At 42.6% G+C, this 12,791-nt stretch overlaps 1 protein-coding gene across 2 annotated transcripts in view; it reads left to right on the top strand.

Annotated features, from left to right (window-relative positions):
* The window catches only part of RANBP10 (RAN binding protein 10), a 62,538-nt gene that overhangs the window by 11,516 nt on the left and 38,231 nt on the right, over nucleotides 1-12,791 (top strand). The window lies entirely within an intron of this gene.

Genomic DNA, 12,791 nt, shown 5'->3' with positions numbered 1-12,791 from the left:
TTTGGTGCCTCATCTAAGAATCCATTGCCAAATCCAAGGTCATGAAGCTTTTCCCTGTTTTATAATAAGAATTTTATAGTTTTGGTTCTTATATTTAGATTGCTACTCCATTTTGTGTTAATTTTTATAAATGATATGGAGGAGGGGTTCAACTTCATCCTTTTGCATGTAGAAGTCCAGTTGTCCCAGCACCAATTGTGGAAGAGACTATTCTTGCCCCATTGAATGGACTTGGCACCCTTGTTGAAAGTAATTTGACCATAGATATGGGTTTATTTCTGGACTTTAAATTCTATTCCATTTGTCTATGTTCCTACCTTATGTCAGTACCACACTGTTTTGATTACTGTAGTTTTCTAGTACGTTCTAAAATCAGGAAGTGTGAATCCTTTAACTTTGCTTTTCTTTTTTCAAGATTATTTTAGCTACTTGGGGTCCCTTGCATGTCCATATGATTTTGAGGATTGACTTCTCCAATTCTGCAAAAAACACTGTTGAAATTTTGGTAGGGATTGAGTTGATTTTTGTGGATCAGTTTGGAGAATATTAACAATACTCTCCATCTTAACAATACTAAGTCTTCCAATCCATGAACACAGGATGTCTTTCCATTTATTTGTGTCTAATTTAATTTTTTTCAGCAGTGTTTTATAGTTTTTAGTGTATGACTTTTGTTTCCTTGGCTAAATTTGTTCCTAAGTATTTTATTTTTTTGATGCTATATTATAAATTGAGTTATTTTCTTAATTTCCTTTTTATTTATTTTTTATTATTCATTTATTAAAAATTTTTTAACGTTTATTTAATTTTTTTTTGAGACAGAGAGAGACAGAGCATAAACGAGGGAGGGTCAGAGAGAGAGGGAGACACAGAATCCGAGACAGGCTCCAGGCTCTCAGCTGTCAGCACAGAGCCCAACGTGGGGCTCGAACTCACAGACTGTGAGATCATGACCTGAGCCGAAGTCGGATGCTCAACCGACTGAGCCACCCAGGCGCCCCTTTATTTATTTATTTATTTATTTATTTATTTATTTATTTATTTATTCAACGTTTATTTTATTTTTGGGACAGAGAGAGACAGAGCATGAGCGGGGGAGGGGCAGAGAGAGAGGGAGACACAGAATCGGAAACAGGCTCCAGGCTCTGAGCCATCAGCCCAGAGCCCGACGCGGGGCTCGAACTCACGGACCGCGAGATCGTGACCTGGCTGAAGTCGGACGCTTAACCGACTGCGCCACCCAGGCGCCCCTTATTTATTTTTTTTAATGTTTATTTTTGACAGAGAGAGAGAGACAGACAGAGTGTGAGTGGGGGAGGGGCGGAAAGAGATGGAGACACAGAATCCAAAGCAGGCTCCAGGCTCTGAGCTGTCAGCAAAGAACTTGACACAGGGCTTGAACCCACGAGCCATGAGATCATAACCTGAGCCGAAGTCGGATGCTCAACTAACTGAGCCACCTAGGTACTCCTTAATTTACTTTTTAGATTGTTCATTGGTAATACATAGAAACACAACTGCTTTTTGTATGTTGATCTTGTGTCCTGCAACTTTGCTGAATTCATTTCTTTTAGCTCTAGTGAGCTTTCTGTGTACTGATGGGATTTTTTTATAAGATCATGTCATCTGCAAATAGAGATAGTTTTACATATCTCTTTCCTGTTTGGATGACTTTTTTTTTCTTGTTTGATTGCTCTGGCTTGGACTTCCACTACAATGTTGAGTAGCAGTGATGAAAGGTGGCCATCCTTGTCTTATTGTAATCTTAGAGGAAAAGCTTTCAGTCTCTTACCATTGGGTTTTCATAAATACCCTTTATTGTCTTGAGAAAGTTCCTTTTATTCCTAGTTTTCTGAGTGCTTTTATCATGAGGGAGTGTTGGATTTTGTAAAGTTTTTTTTTCTACGTCAATTTAGATGATCATATAGTTGTGTTTTTCCTTTGTTCTATTAACGTGTTTTATTATATTGGTTGATTTTCTTATGTTAAACCACCCTTGCCTTCATGGGATAAATCCTACTTGGTCATAGTATGTAATCCTTTTAATACATTGTTGGATTTGGTTTCCTACAGTTTTCTTGAAAATTTTTGCATCTGTACTTATGAAATATATTGGTCTGTAATTTCCTTTACTTTTGATGTTTTCTTGGTGGCTCTTTGATTGCTGTTTCAGGGTCTACCCCATCTTGGGCTTTCATCTGGGTACAGCACATTTGTAACAGTATCCAGACATTATTCTGCCAAGAATTAAAGTCTCTAGGTCAGAGCCGGGAAGGAGCTTAGGAGCCCTTTAGTCCAACCTCTCCTCTTCTTATAGGGAACTTGAGATGTGGGGTGAAATCCAACACCCACAGTCCTGAATTAGACTCAAGTGTCTGAGACCGGGCTTCAGAGTCTGGGGTATTATCTCTGGAGCCCGGCTGCAAAGTGTTCCAGTTACTTTAAAACTCTTCAGGTGCTTCTCATCAGGAGGCAGGAAAGGAGTGTCAGACTTGTTGCCACAGAGGTTCCTCCGGTAGAGTGCTCCAGGCTGTCTCTCAGGACTGGTTGGGTGATAACAGCAAAGTAGTGGTCTCCTTCCCTCCACATGTTGTTGTATATCTCTGGAGAGTGTGAGATTCCAGAGGCCTGGTTTCTAAGGTCCTGTCGTCTGTTCACCACTAGACCAGTTTGGGTCATGGAAGAAACTCTAGTCAGTTGGAGCTGTGCTGAGCCAGTGTCACTGTAGGAGGGTCTCCTGGGTGTGTGCTCTGGGTTGCGCTTGGGACGCACAGGGTGCTACATGAGCCAGAGTCCCAGCTTCTCCGCTGAGCAGGGATTTTGACCATTTCCTGTTGTTTCTGAAGATGTGCTTTTCTGAGGTAGCCTCTGTCCTCCTGTCAAGGCTCAGGGAAGTGGGTGTACTGAGGAGCTGACCATGAAGGCCAGGTCCTCCAGTGTGTCCCTCTGGCACTGAAATGTTGCCTTGGGACAATCCAGGGAGAGTCTGATGGGTGAGAGCCAATGACCTTCACAATATGTGACCACCAACTGTCTCGAAAATGATTTTTCTCTATCAAAGTAATTCATGTTATTTGTAGAAAATCTGGAAGACCAAAGAGAAAAAAGAAGAATCCAAGCTGATCGGAGTGTGCTTGCATCTCCGCGTGACTGCAGGGTTTTGCAGACAGTTGCTTTTATGGGAGAGTCAGCAGAGGTGGGAGGTGGGGGGTGAAGGGCAGCACAGGCCCCAGAAACCACCAGTCCATTTTCATTGCAGGTCATTTTCCAGGGCCCCAGTTTGCCCCTACTGCCTGCCTCCATGTCTTCAGGGCAGACATGGCTCTGTGGTCAGCTGAGGGCCTTGCCACAGCTGCTGCTCTCCAGCTCAGCTGAGGCCATGCTCACTTGCTGTCCTCTTCTCTCTGGAGTCCACGAGAGGCAGAGTTGCTCTTCTAGCTCTAGCTTGTGTTGTGTTGTTAGCAGTGAAGGATAGAAACTGAGAAGGTAGAGGCCAACTCATGGTCTCACTGCCATGAAGAGCTTATCCTCTCTTCTCCCTCCTCTACATTTACTGGCTGTCTCACATCTCTGACAAATGGTATTTTCCATTTTGCTGCCCTTTGGAAGAAAGGAGTAAATCAAATGGGTTTACCCTACTTTCAGTCATGATATGGGGTAATAACTTTGCCTCCAAGCTCCTCAGATATATCCTGCTGCTTGAAAAGAAAGCCCTAGTGAAGATGCTAAATATAGGGGAGCTAAGTGCTGTCTATTTCAGTTATCTGCTTAGGGAATGAAAACCCCTTGTTGCCTCTCTCCCGTGACGAAGTCAGCTCGTATCTGTTAGTGTTCCTACCATTGTCTGACCCATTACCAAAAAGGAAGCAAATGCTCACCTCCTTTTTTCCTTGGCAATTGTTTTTTAATGTCCCAAGATCTAGGCCTTTGAAAATGGCCTACTTTACTAGATTCCAATGCTAGAAAAGCCTCTAGTGCCTGAACTGAAGCACAGTGGGTTTGTCCAGTGTCCACCAGCAGCTCTTCCAGCACCGTGCCCAGGATCCATCCAGTTCAGTGGCTACATTAAAGGTTGTCTGGACTGATGGAGATAGCTGAAGAATAGTCTCTGACAAGCTGACTGGGGTGTATGATGAACCCAGTGGCAGAGGTGAGATTTGAATCTGGGTTTGTCTGATACGTTTGCGCTGATGCAGGTATGTTTTTTGTTTGGGTGCTTGAGCACAGTGTAAACTCCAGGGCTGGAACAGAGCTGGTAAAGGACTACTACTGACAGGCCAAGCACCCAGGCTCCAAAGTTTGCAAGTGGGTCTCTGAGAATTGCCCTTTCTTTGGTGACTGGTTGTGCTTGGCTGTGTCCTGGGCAGCTCCTCCCCCATGCATAAGTTTACTGTGTTCTAAAGAACACTTGGCTTAGGGTTGTCTGACTGGCTCAGTCAGTAGAGCATGGGACTCTTGATATTGGAGTTATAAGTTTGAACCCCACATTGGGTAGAGATTACTTGAAAATAAAATCTTAAAAAAAATAAAGAGCACTTGGCTCTCTCCATGTCTTGCCATCCTCATTGCTTCTGTCCTGTGCAGCCCTGTCATCTTCCACTGGGACATTTTGGTAGCCTCTAGCTTTGCCTTTTCTTTTCTTTAAAAAAAAAAAAAAAAAAAAAAAAAATTTTTTAACGTTTATTTATTTTTGAGACAGAGAGAGACAGAGCATGAGTGGGGGAGGGGCAGAGAGAGAGGGAGACACAGAATCGGAAGCAGGCTCCAGGCTCTGAGTCATCAGCCCAGAGCCCAACGCGGAGCTCGAACTCACGGACCGCGAGATCGTGACCTGGCTGAAGTCGGACGCTTAACCGACTGCGCCACCCAGGCGCCCCTCTTTTTTTCTTTTTTAAATGTTTTTATTTTTATTTTTGGGAGAGAGAGAGAGAGAGAGCGCCAGCCCACGTGTGTGGGGGAGGGGCAGAGAGAGAGGAAGACAATCCAAAGCAGGCTCCAGGTTCTGAGCTATCAGCACAGAGCCCGATGCGGGGCTCAAACTCACAAACCTTGAGATCATGCCCTGAGCCGAAGTTGGGCGCTTAACCTGAGCCACCCAGGTGCCCTTAGCTTTTTTGCCTTTTCAATCCATTTTACAAATATCAGTGGTTTGATCAGTGATGCCCGTTTCTAAACCCTTTCTGCATCTTCCTATTGACCTTCTATGAAGTTCAAACTCTTTAAGCTAGCACGCAAGCTGTGCGTGAATAGCCTGTTTCCTGCTGCAGCTTTGACTCTTTTTAGGTCTACCCAAGCTATGATGAGCCACATTGATTTCTCTCAGTTCCTTGACTGTGCGCTGCTTTTTTGCCTTTATGCCTCAGCACATTCTGCTGCTTCTGCATGGAATGTCCTCCTCTTATTTCCCTTCATCTCCTTTACCAGGGCTTGGCTCAGCCTTTATTTCCTCTGGGAATTCCCAAGTCAGTGCACCCTGAGTCTCTGATTTGCCCCTGACGTGCCAGTGGAAACTGTCAGAGTGCAGGGACTGAATCTAGGCCCTACCCTTGTATCCCTAGCACCATATTGGGCACAGAGAATCTTTATGGAATGGGTGAATGATCTCAAGAGCCTCTGTAAAAAGAAACTTACCACACCTGGGTTTTGTTAAGCTTATTATTTGACAAAAAGAGACCCAAACTGAAATTCTGTCCCCATTAAACAATAACTCCTGATTCTTACCACCCTTTAGGCCCTGGTAACCACCGTTCTACGTTCTTTATGAATTTGACTGCTCTAGATACCTTGTATAAGTGGAATCATACAGAATTAGTCTTCTTGTGACTAATTTATTTCACTTCATGTGATGTCTTCAGGGTTCCTCCATGTTGTAGTATACATCAAAATTTCCTTCCTTCCTTTTTTTTTTTTTTAAAGTTTTATTTTTTAAGTGATCTTTATGCCCAATGTGGGGCTCAAATTCACAACCCCAAGGTCAAGAGTTGCATGCTATTCCATCTGAGCCAGCCAGGAGCCCCGGAATTTTCTTCCTTTATAAGGCCGAGTAATACTCCATTATGTATATGTGTCACATTCTGTTTATCCATTTCATCCATTCAGCAGTAGACACTTTGATTGGTTTGCTTCCACCTTTTGGCTATTGTGAATAATGCTATGAATACACGTGTAAAGATACCTGTTCAAGTCCCTGTTTTCAATTCTTTTGGGCATGTACCCAGAAGTGGAATTGCTGGATCATATGATAATTCTATGTTAAAAATTAAACATTAAAAAAAAATTTTTTTATTAACATTTATTTAGTTTTTGAGAGTCAGAGAGAGACTGAGCACGAGCAGGGGAGGTGCAGTGAGAGGGAGACACAGAATCGGAAGCAGGCTCTGGGCTCTGAGCTGTCAGCACGGAGCCTGATGCAGGGCTCAAATTCACGAACTGTGAGATCATGACCCGAGGTGAAGTCAGTCGCCCAACTGACTGAGCCACCCAGGCACCCCCAAAATTAATTAAAAACATAGTTAATTAAAATTTTTTTCCAAGTTAATCTATTTTATTTTCATATTTTTATTTAAATTCTAGTTAACCTATAGTGTAATATTGGTTTGAAGAGTATTTACATTTTTTAAAGTTTTTTATTTATTTAAGCAATCTCCACACCCAACATGGGACTTGAATTCATGAACCCCAGATCAAGAGTCTCATGCTCTTCTGACTGAGCCTGCTAGGCGCCTCTAAAAATATAGTTTAATTTTTTAAACTTAAAATTACCATATAATTAACCGCCATACTGATTTCCACAGCTGCTGCATCATCAATGCACAAGGGTTCTAATCTTCACATCCTCACCAACACTTGTTATTTTCTGACTTTTTGTTTTGGTTTTGGTTTTGTTTTTGTTTTTGTTTTTAATAATAATAGCTTTCCCAAAGAGTATGAAGTGGTATCTCCTTGTGGTTTTGATTTACTTTTCCATAATGATTAGTGATGTTGAGAATCTTTTCATGTGTTTTTTTTTTTTTTTAATTTTTTTTTTTTCAACGTTTATTTATTTTTGGGACAGAGAGAGACAGAGCATGAACGGGGGAGGGGCAGAGAGAGAGGGAGACACAGAATCGGAAACAGGCTCCAGGCTCCGAGCCATCAGCCCAGAGCCTGACGCGGGGCTTGAACTCACGGACCGCGAGATCGTGACCTGGCTGAAGTCGGACGCCCAACCGACTGCGCCACCCAGGCGCCCTCTTTTCGTGTGTTTTATTAGCCGTTTATCTCTTCTTTGGAGAAATATCTATTCAAGTCCTTGCCCTTTTTTTTTTTAAAGCAGTTTTATTTAGTTATTTAATGTTTGTTTATTTTTGAAGGAGAGAGAGAGTGTGCGTGTGTGTGGGGGGGGAGAGGCAGAATAGAGGGAGATACAGAATCCGAAGCAGGCTCCAAGCTCTGAATCGGCAGCGCAGAGCCCTATGTGAGGCTTGAACTCACCAACTGTGAGATCACCACAGAGTCCAAGTTAGCCACTTAACTGACTGAGCCTCCCAGGTGCCTCTTAATGTTTGTTTATTTTTGAGAGGCACCTGGGTAGCTCAGTGGGTTAAGCATCCAACTCTGTTTCAGTTCAGGTCATGATCTTAACGGTTTGTGGGTTCGAGCCCTGCGTTGGGCTCTGTGCTCACAGTGCAGAGCCTGGTTGGGATTTTCTTTCTCTCCCTCTCTCTCTGCCTCTCCCCTGCTCACGCTGTTTCTCTTTCGAAATAAATAAATAAATAAACTTAAAAATTTTTTAATATTTATTTCACTATTAAAATTTTTTTTAATGTTTATTCATTTTTGAGAGAGAGAAGAAAGAGAGGGACAGTGCGTGAGTGGGGGAGGGGCAGAGAGCGGGAGATACAGAATCTGAAGTGGGCTGCAGGCTCTGAGCTGTCAGCACAGAGCCCAACCAGCGGCTTGAACTCCCGAACTGCGAAATCATGACTTGAGCCTAAGTCGGACACTCAGCCGACTGACTGAGCCATGCAAGTGCCCCGAATGTTTATTTATTTTTGAGAGAGAGAGGAAGAGAGTGTAAGCAGGGGAGGGGCAGAGAGAGAGAGAGGGGATCTGAAGTGGGCTCTGTGCTGTCAGCAGAGAGCCTGATGTGGAGCTCCAACCCACCAACTGTGAATTCATGATGTGAGCTGAAGTTGGATGCTTAATCATTTGAACCACCCAGGCACCCCATTTTTAAATTTAAATTAAATTAAATTAAATTAAATTAAATTAAATTAAATTAAAATTTTTTTTTTAGAAAGCTTGCACACCCACAAGCAGGGGAGGGGCAGAGGGAAGGAATCTTAAGCAGGCTCCACGGTCAATGTAGAGCCCAACACAGAGCTCAGTCTCACGACTATGAGATCATGACCTGAGATGAAAACAAGAGTCAGATGCTTAACCTACTGAGCCGTGTTTTTTGTTTTGTTTTGTTTAATTAAAAAAAATTTTAAGTAGGCTCCACGCAAGAGTCACATGCTCTACCCACTGAGCTAACCAGGCACCCCTGTTTTTTGAGTTGTATGAGTGCTTTGAATATCCTGGATATTAAACCCTCGTCAGATAGATGACTTGCAAATATTTTCTCCTTTCTCATCGGTTGCTTTTCACTGTGTTGATGGTGTCCTTTGAGGTATAAAAGTTTAAAATTTTGATGTGGTTTACTTTTTTTCTTTTGTTGACTGTGCTTTGGGTGTAATATCCAAGAAATCATTGCCAGTTCTAATGTAAACTTTTTCTCCTATGTTTTCTGCTAAAAGTTTTTAGGTTTAGGTCTTTGTATTTGATCTGTTTTAAGTTAATTTTGCACATGGTGTATAGTAAGTCTTCAACATCATTCTTCTGCATGAGGCTATCCCATTACCCCAGCATCATTTGTTGAAAAAACTGTCATTTTCCAATTGAATGGTCTTAGCATCTTTGTCAAAATCAATTGACCATATATGGGAAGGTCTATTTTTGTGCTCTCTATTCTATTACTATGGTCTTTATGTCTGTCTCCACCACTGTTTTGATTATCATAGCTTTGTGGTACGTTTTAAAATCAGGAAGTGTAAGTCCTCTAACTTTTTTCGTCTTTTTCTAGATTGTTTTGACTAATCAGTGTTCCTTGAGATTCCATATGAATGGCATTAAATCTGTGTATCACATTGGGTAGGTAGTATTGGCATTTTAACAATATTGTCTTCCAATTCATGAACACAGATGCCTTTCCATGTATTTGTGTCTTCTTTAATTTCTTTCAGCAACATTTATAGTTTTTAGTTTACAAGTCTTTTGCCTCCTTGGTAAAGTCTGTTCCTAAGTATTTGATCCTCTATAATGCTATTATAAATGGAATTATCTTCTTAATTTCCTTTTTTGATTGTTCATTGTTAGCGTGTAGAAAAATAACTGCTTTTCATGTATTGATTTTGTATCCTTCCAACTTTGCTGGATATGTTTATTAGTTCTAACAGTATTTTTGTGGAATCTTTAGGGTTTTCTACATATAGAATCATGTCATCTGTGAACAGAGATGGCTTTACTTATTCTTTTCCAATTTGAGCTCCTTTTATTTCTTTTTCTTGTCTAACTGCTTTGGCTAGAACTTGTAATACTCTGTTGGATAGAATGGCAAATGCAGGCATCTTTGTTTTGTTCCTGATCTTAGGGTACGTTTTTCAATCTTTCACCATTACATATGCTGTTAGCTGTGGGCCTATCATATATGGCCTTTATTATGTTGAGACAGATGCCTTTTATTCTTAGTTTGTTGCGTATGACTGAGATGTAACTTAACATACCATACAATTCATCCACTTAAAGTATACAATACAGTGTTTTTTAGTATATTCACAGGGTCCTTACACCTTTTTTACCCTCTGCTTATCTCAGACTCGTTGGATAATAGTTTTCATGTGCATGAAGACTTGCTGGAAGGTAGAAGGCTGCATCTTTTTGTAATTTTAGAACATCATACTTTTGGAATAATGTCACCCATTGTTTGAAGAGTCGGGACTCATTTCTTTTGAACACTGACTCAGTGCTGACTTCATATGAATATGCAACTTAGGCTCCTGTGGGGCTGCTCCCAGTGTCATTGACACCTGCAGGTGACATAGCTCCCAAGTGTGGGTAATGGATCCTCTGGGTGCTTTACCCTTAGTTCATCCACTTGGATTTGCAAGTTGACCCTAGAGTTTATGTAAAGGCTTCCAGGCCATCCACTGGTAACCACTGTCCCATCTATGGGGCAGAGAGTTTATAGGAGGGTGTTGAGGGCTAGCTTCTGGAGGTGGAAAAAGCTTCCACAGTGCAGAAGCCTAAGCAAGTTGTGTTTGAATACTTGTGCCTTAGTAGTTCCTCATTCCCATGGAAGCTTGTGGAATTAAACTCTTGTTGCTGTGGCCAAGCTGTTTGACCTTCCCTATTTGCATTGACCTTAAGTGGTCAAGGGTCATCTAGGAAACATGTGCTCCAAACACAAACCCTCATCTTAGTGTCAGGAAGCCTGCATGCCAGGGATGGGATCACATGTAGTATTGAGCAGAGGTTCAGGCCCCTCCAAACAGGGCAGGGTAAGTGGGCCAACATCCAAGGCAGGGAAATCCCTGGTTATGTTGTACATGATTATGTTGATTAATGACTTCAGGGCAGTTGAGGTCATTTGCTGCTTGGTCAGCTGAGGCATTAAGAGAATAGAGACCAGCCTTTGGGTGGCCTCTACCATATAAAGTAAGGAAGCTGATTATTTGGGCTGCTGTTTTTCCAGGAAAAACAGGTTTTAATCTAATGGGAATCCTGCCAGCAGTCTTACACAGCTTCTCCCAGTGGTTCTTCAAGGTCCTTTTTTGGCAGGAGGTAGCAGGCAGTTTGAGAGCCTGGGTCCTTTGAACTGTGCAAGTCCCTCTTTGAAGTGCTGTTCCTTTCCCTTCCCTCCTCTTTCCCCTAACTTCTGCAGGCCAAGTTATCAGGGTCATGTGTTGGTTGGTGTCCTTTCCTGGTTCCTGCCAGCATGATGGGGTAGCAGAGGAAGATGTGTGGGTCACAGCCTTCCTTCCTTGCCTGATCCGATCCTTTATTTGGATGGTAGAGGCTGCTCCCCCAAAACCCAGTGGCACAGCCAGCCAGAGAAGGGCAAAGGGGCATTACTGTAGATGAAGGACTTGCAGAGACAGTAGCACCATGTTGTGGGAACTCTGGTAGTGGTAGAAACAGGTACATAGGTGCATGGAGCATGTCAGGGGTAAAAAAGAAATAGTCCAAGATGGGGAAATGTATGTGGAAGTGTTCCTTGCAGAATCATTTACAGTAGGGAACAGTTGGAATGTAAATGTATAGCCACTTGGAAGTGGTCAAAATAAGACAACCCTGTGTAATTGCTTTAAACATTTTTTTGTGTGTGTGGTAAAATATACATAACAATATTGACCATTTTAACCGTTTTAAAGTGTAAGTTCAGTGACATGACCTGCAACCGTAAAGTTAAATCTCAGCCCTCTTGGTTGGTGTTTTTAGTATTCTAAGCTTCTCAACTACCTGTTGGCACTCACATGTAGTTGATATCAGGCATCATGTGTGAGTTTCTACTATTTTACTCTTAGAAGGTAATGAGTTGTTTCTCATATTTAAGTTCTTGGGGAAATACCTGTTTCCTTGTACACTATAAACAGGCTAGAAAACCCTGTTCATTTCCTTTTCTTTCTTTTTTTTTTTAACATTTATTTATTTTTGATAGAGACAGAGCACAAGTGGGGGAGGGGCAGAGAGAGAAGGAGACACAGAATCCGAAGCAGGCTCCAGGCTCCGAGCTGTCAGCACAGAGCCCGACCCAGAGCTTGAACTCACAAACCATGAGATCATGACCTGAGTCGAAGTCAGACGGTTAACCGACTGAACCACCCAGGTGCCCCTGTTCATTTCCTTTTCTGGCCTGCCCACTCATGAGTGCCACTGAGACATCTTTGACAGAGGTGTGCAGCATGGGCCCTGCCTTGCTGTGGGTAGCTTAGTTGTTTAGGTACCTGGGTAGGAGGAGTGTGTGTGGGGGTGTCTCTCAGGGACTTAAAACACCCTCCCCCTAACATTGGATGATCAAGGAGGTCAGCAGTGAATGTATGCAGTGAGGGTAATGAGTTTGGAGATACCCAGAGAAGAAGCCCCGTGGGAGGGGTCTTGACAATCCTGTGTGAAAGTACATTACATGGCTGTACTTTTTCCATGTCTTGGTCCTTGTTGAAGAGTGGCATGTCCCCATGGGCTTGATCTTGTATTGCTCTGCCACGTACAGGATTGAACTACTTACCTTAGACACTTCTTAGGGACAGATTCCACCACCTTAGCCGGAGCCAGAAACCAAGGGACTGGAAGCAGTGATTTCAGGAAACTTTCCTCTGAAACTGAAGGCAGTGGTTCCTGGCTACAGATACCACCTCTTGTTTCTCCAGCTACTTAAGGCATTGAGATGATTTTCATTAGAAAATCAAAATGTGGGCCCCCTGGGTGGCTTAGTCAGTTGAACATCTGACTCTTGATTTTGGCTTGGAGTCATGATCCCAGGGTCGTGGGATCGAGCCCCATGTCAAGCTCCATGCTGAGTGTGGAGCCTGCTTAAGATTCTCTCTCTCCCTCTTCATCTGCTCCTGGCCTGATTGTTCTGTCTCTCTCTCTGTCTCTCTGTCTCTCTCTCAAATTAAAAAAAAAAGAAGGAATCAAAATGTGAAGGTTAAGAACCACTAGTGTGTTAAGAGTCACTATATTCATTGCTTGTCCTATTTTTCTTTTCCCAA

Source organism: Herpailurus yagouaroundi, unplaced genomic scaffold, assembly GCF_014898765.1.
Source record: "Herpailurus yagouaroundi ecotype Mexico unplaced genomic scaffold, PumYag 190, whole genome shotgun sequence".
NCBI lineage: Eukaryota > Metazoa > Chordata > Mammalia > Carnivora > Felidae > Herpailurus > Herpailurus yagouaroundi.
This window is presented reverse-complemented; position numbering and strand designations above follow the sequence as displayed.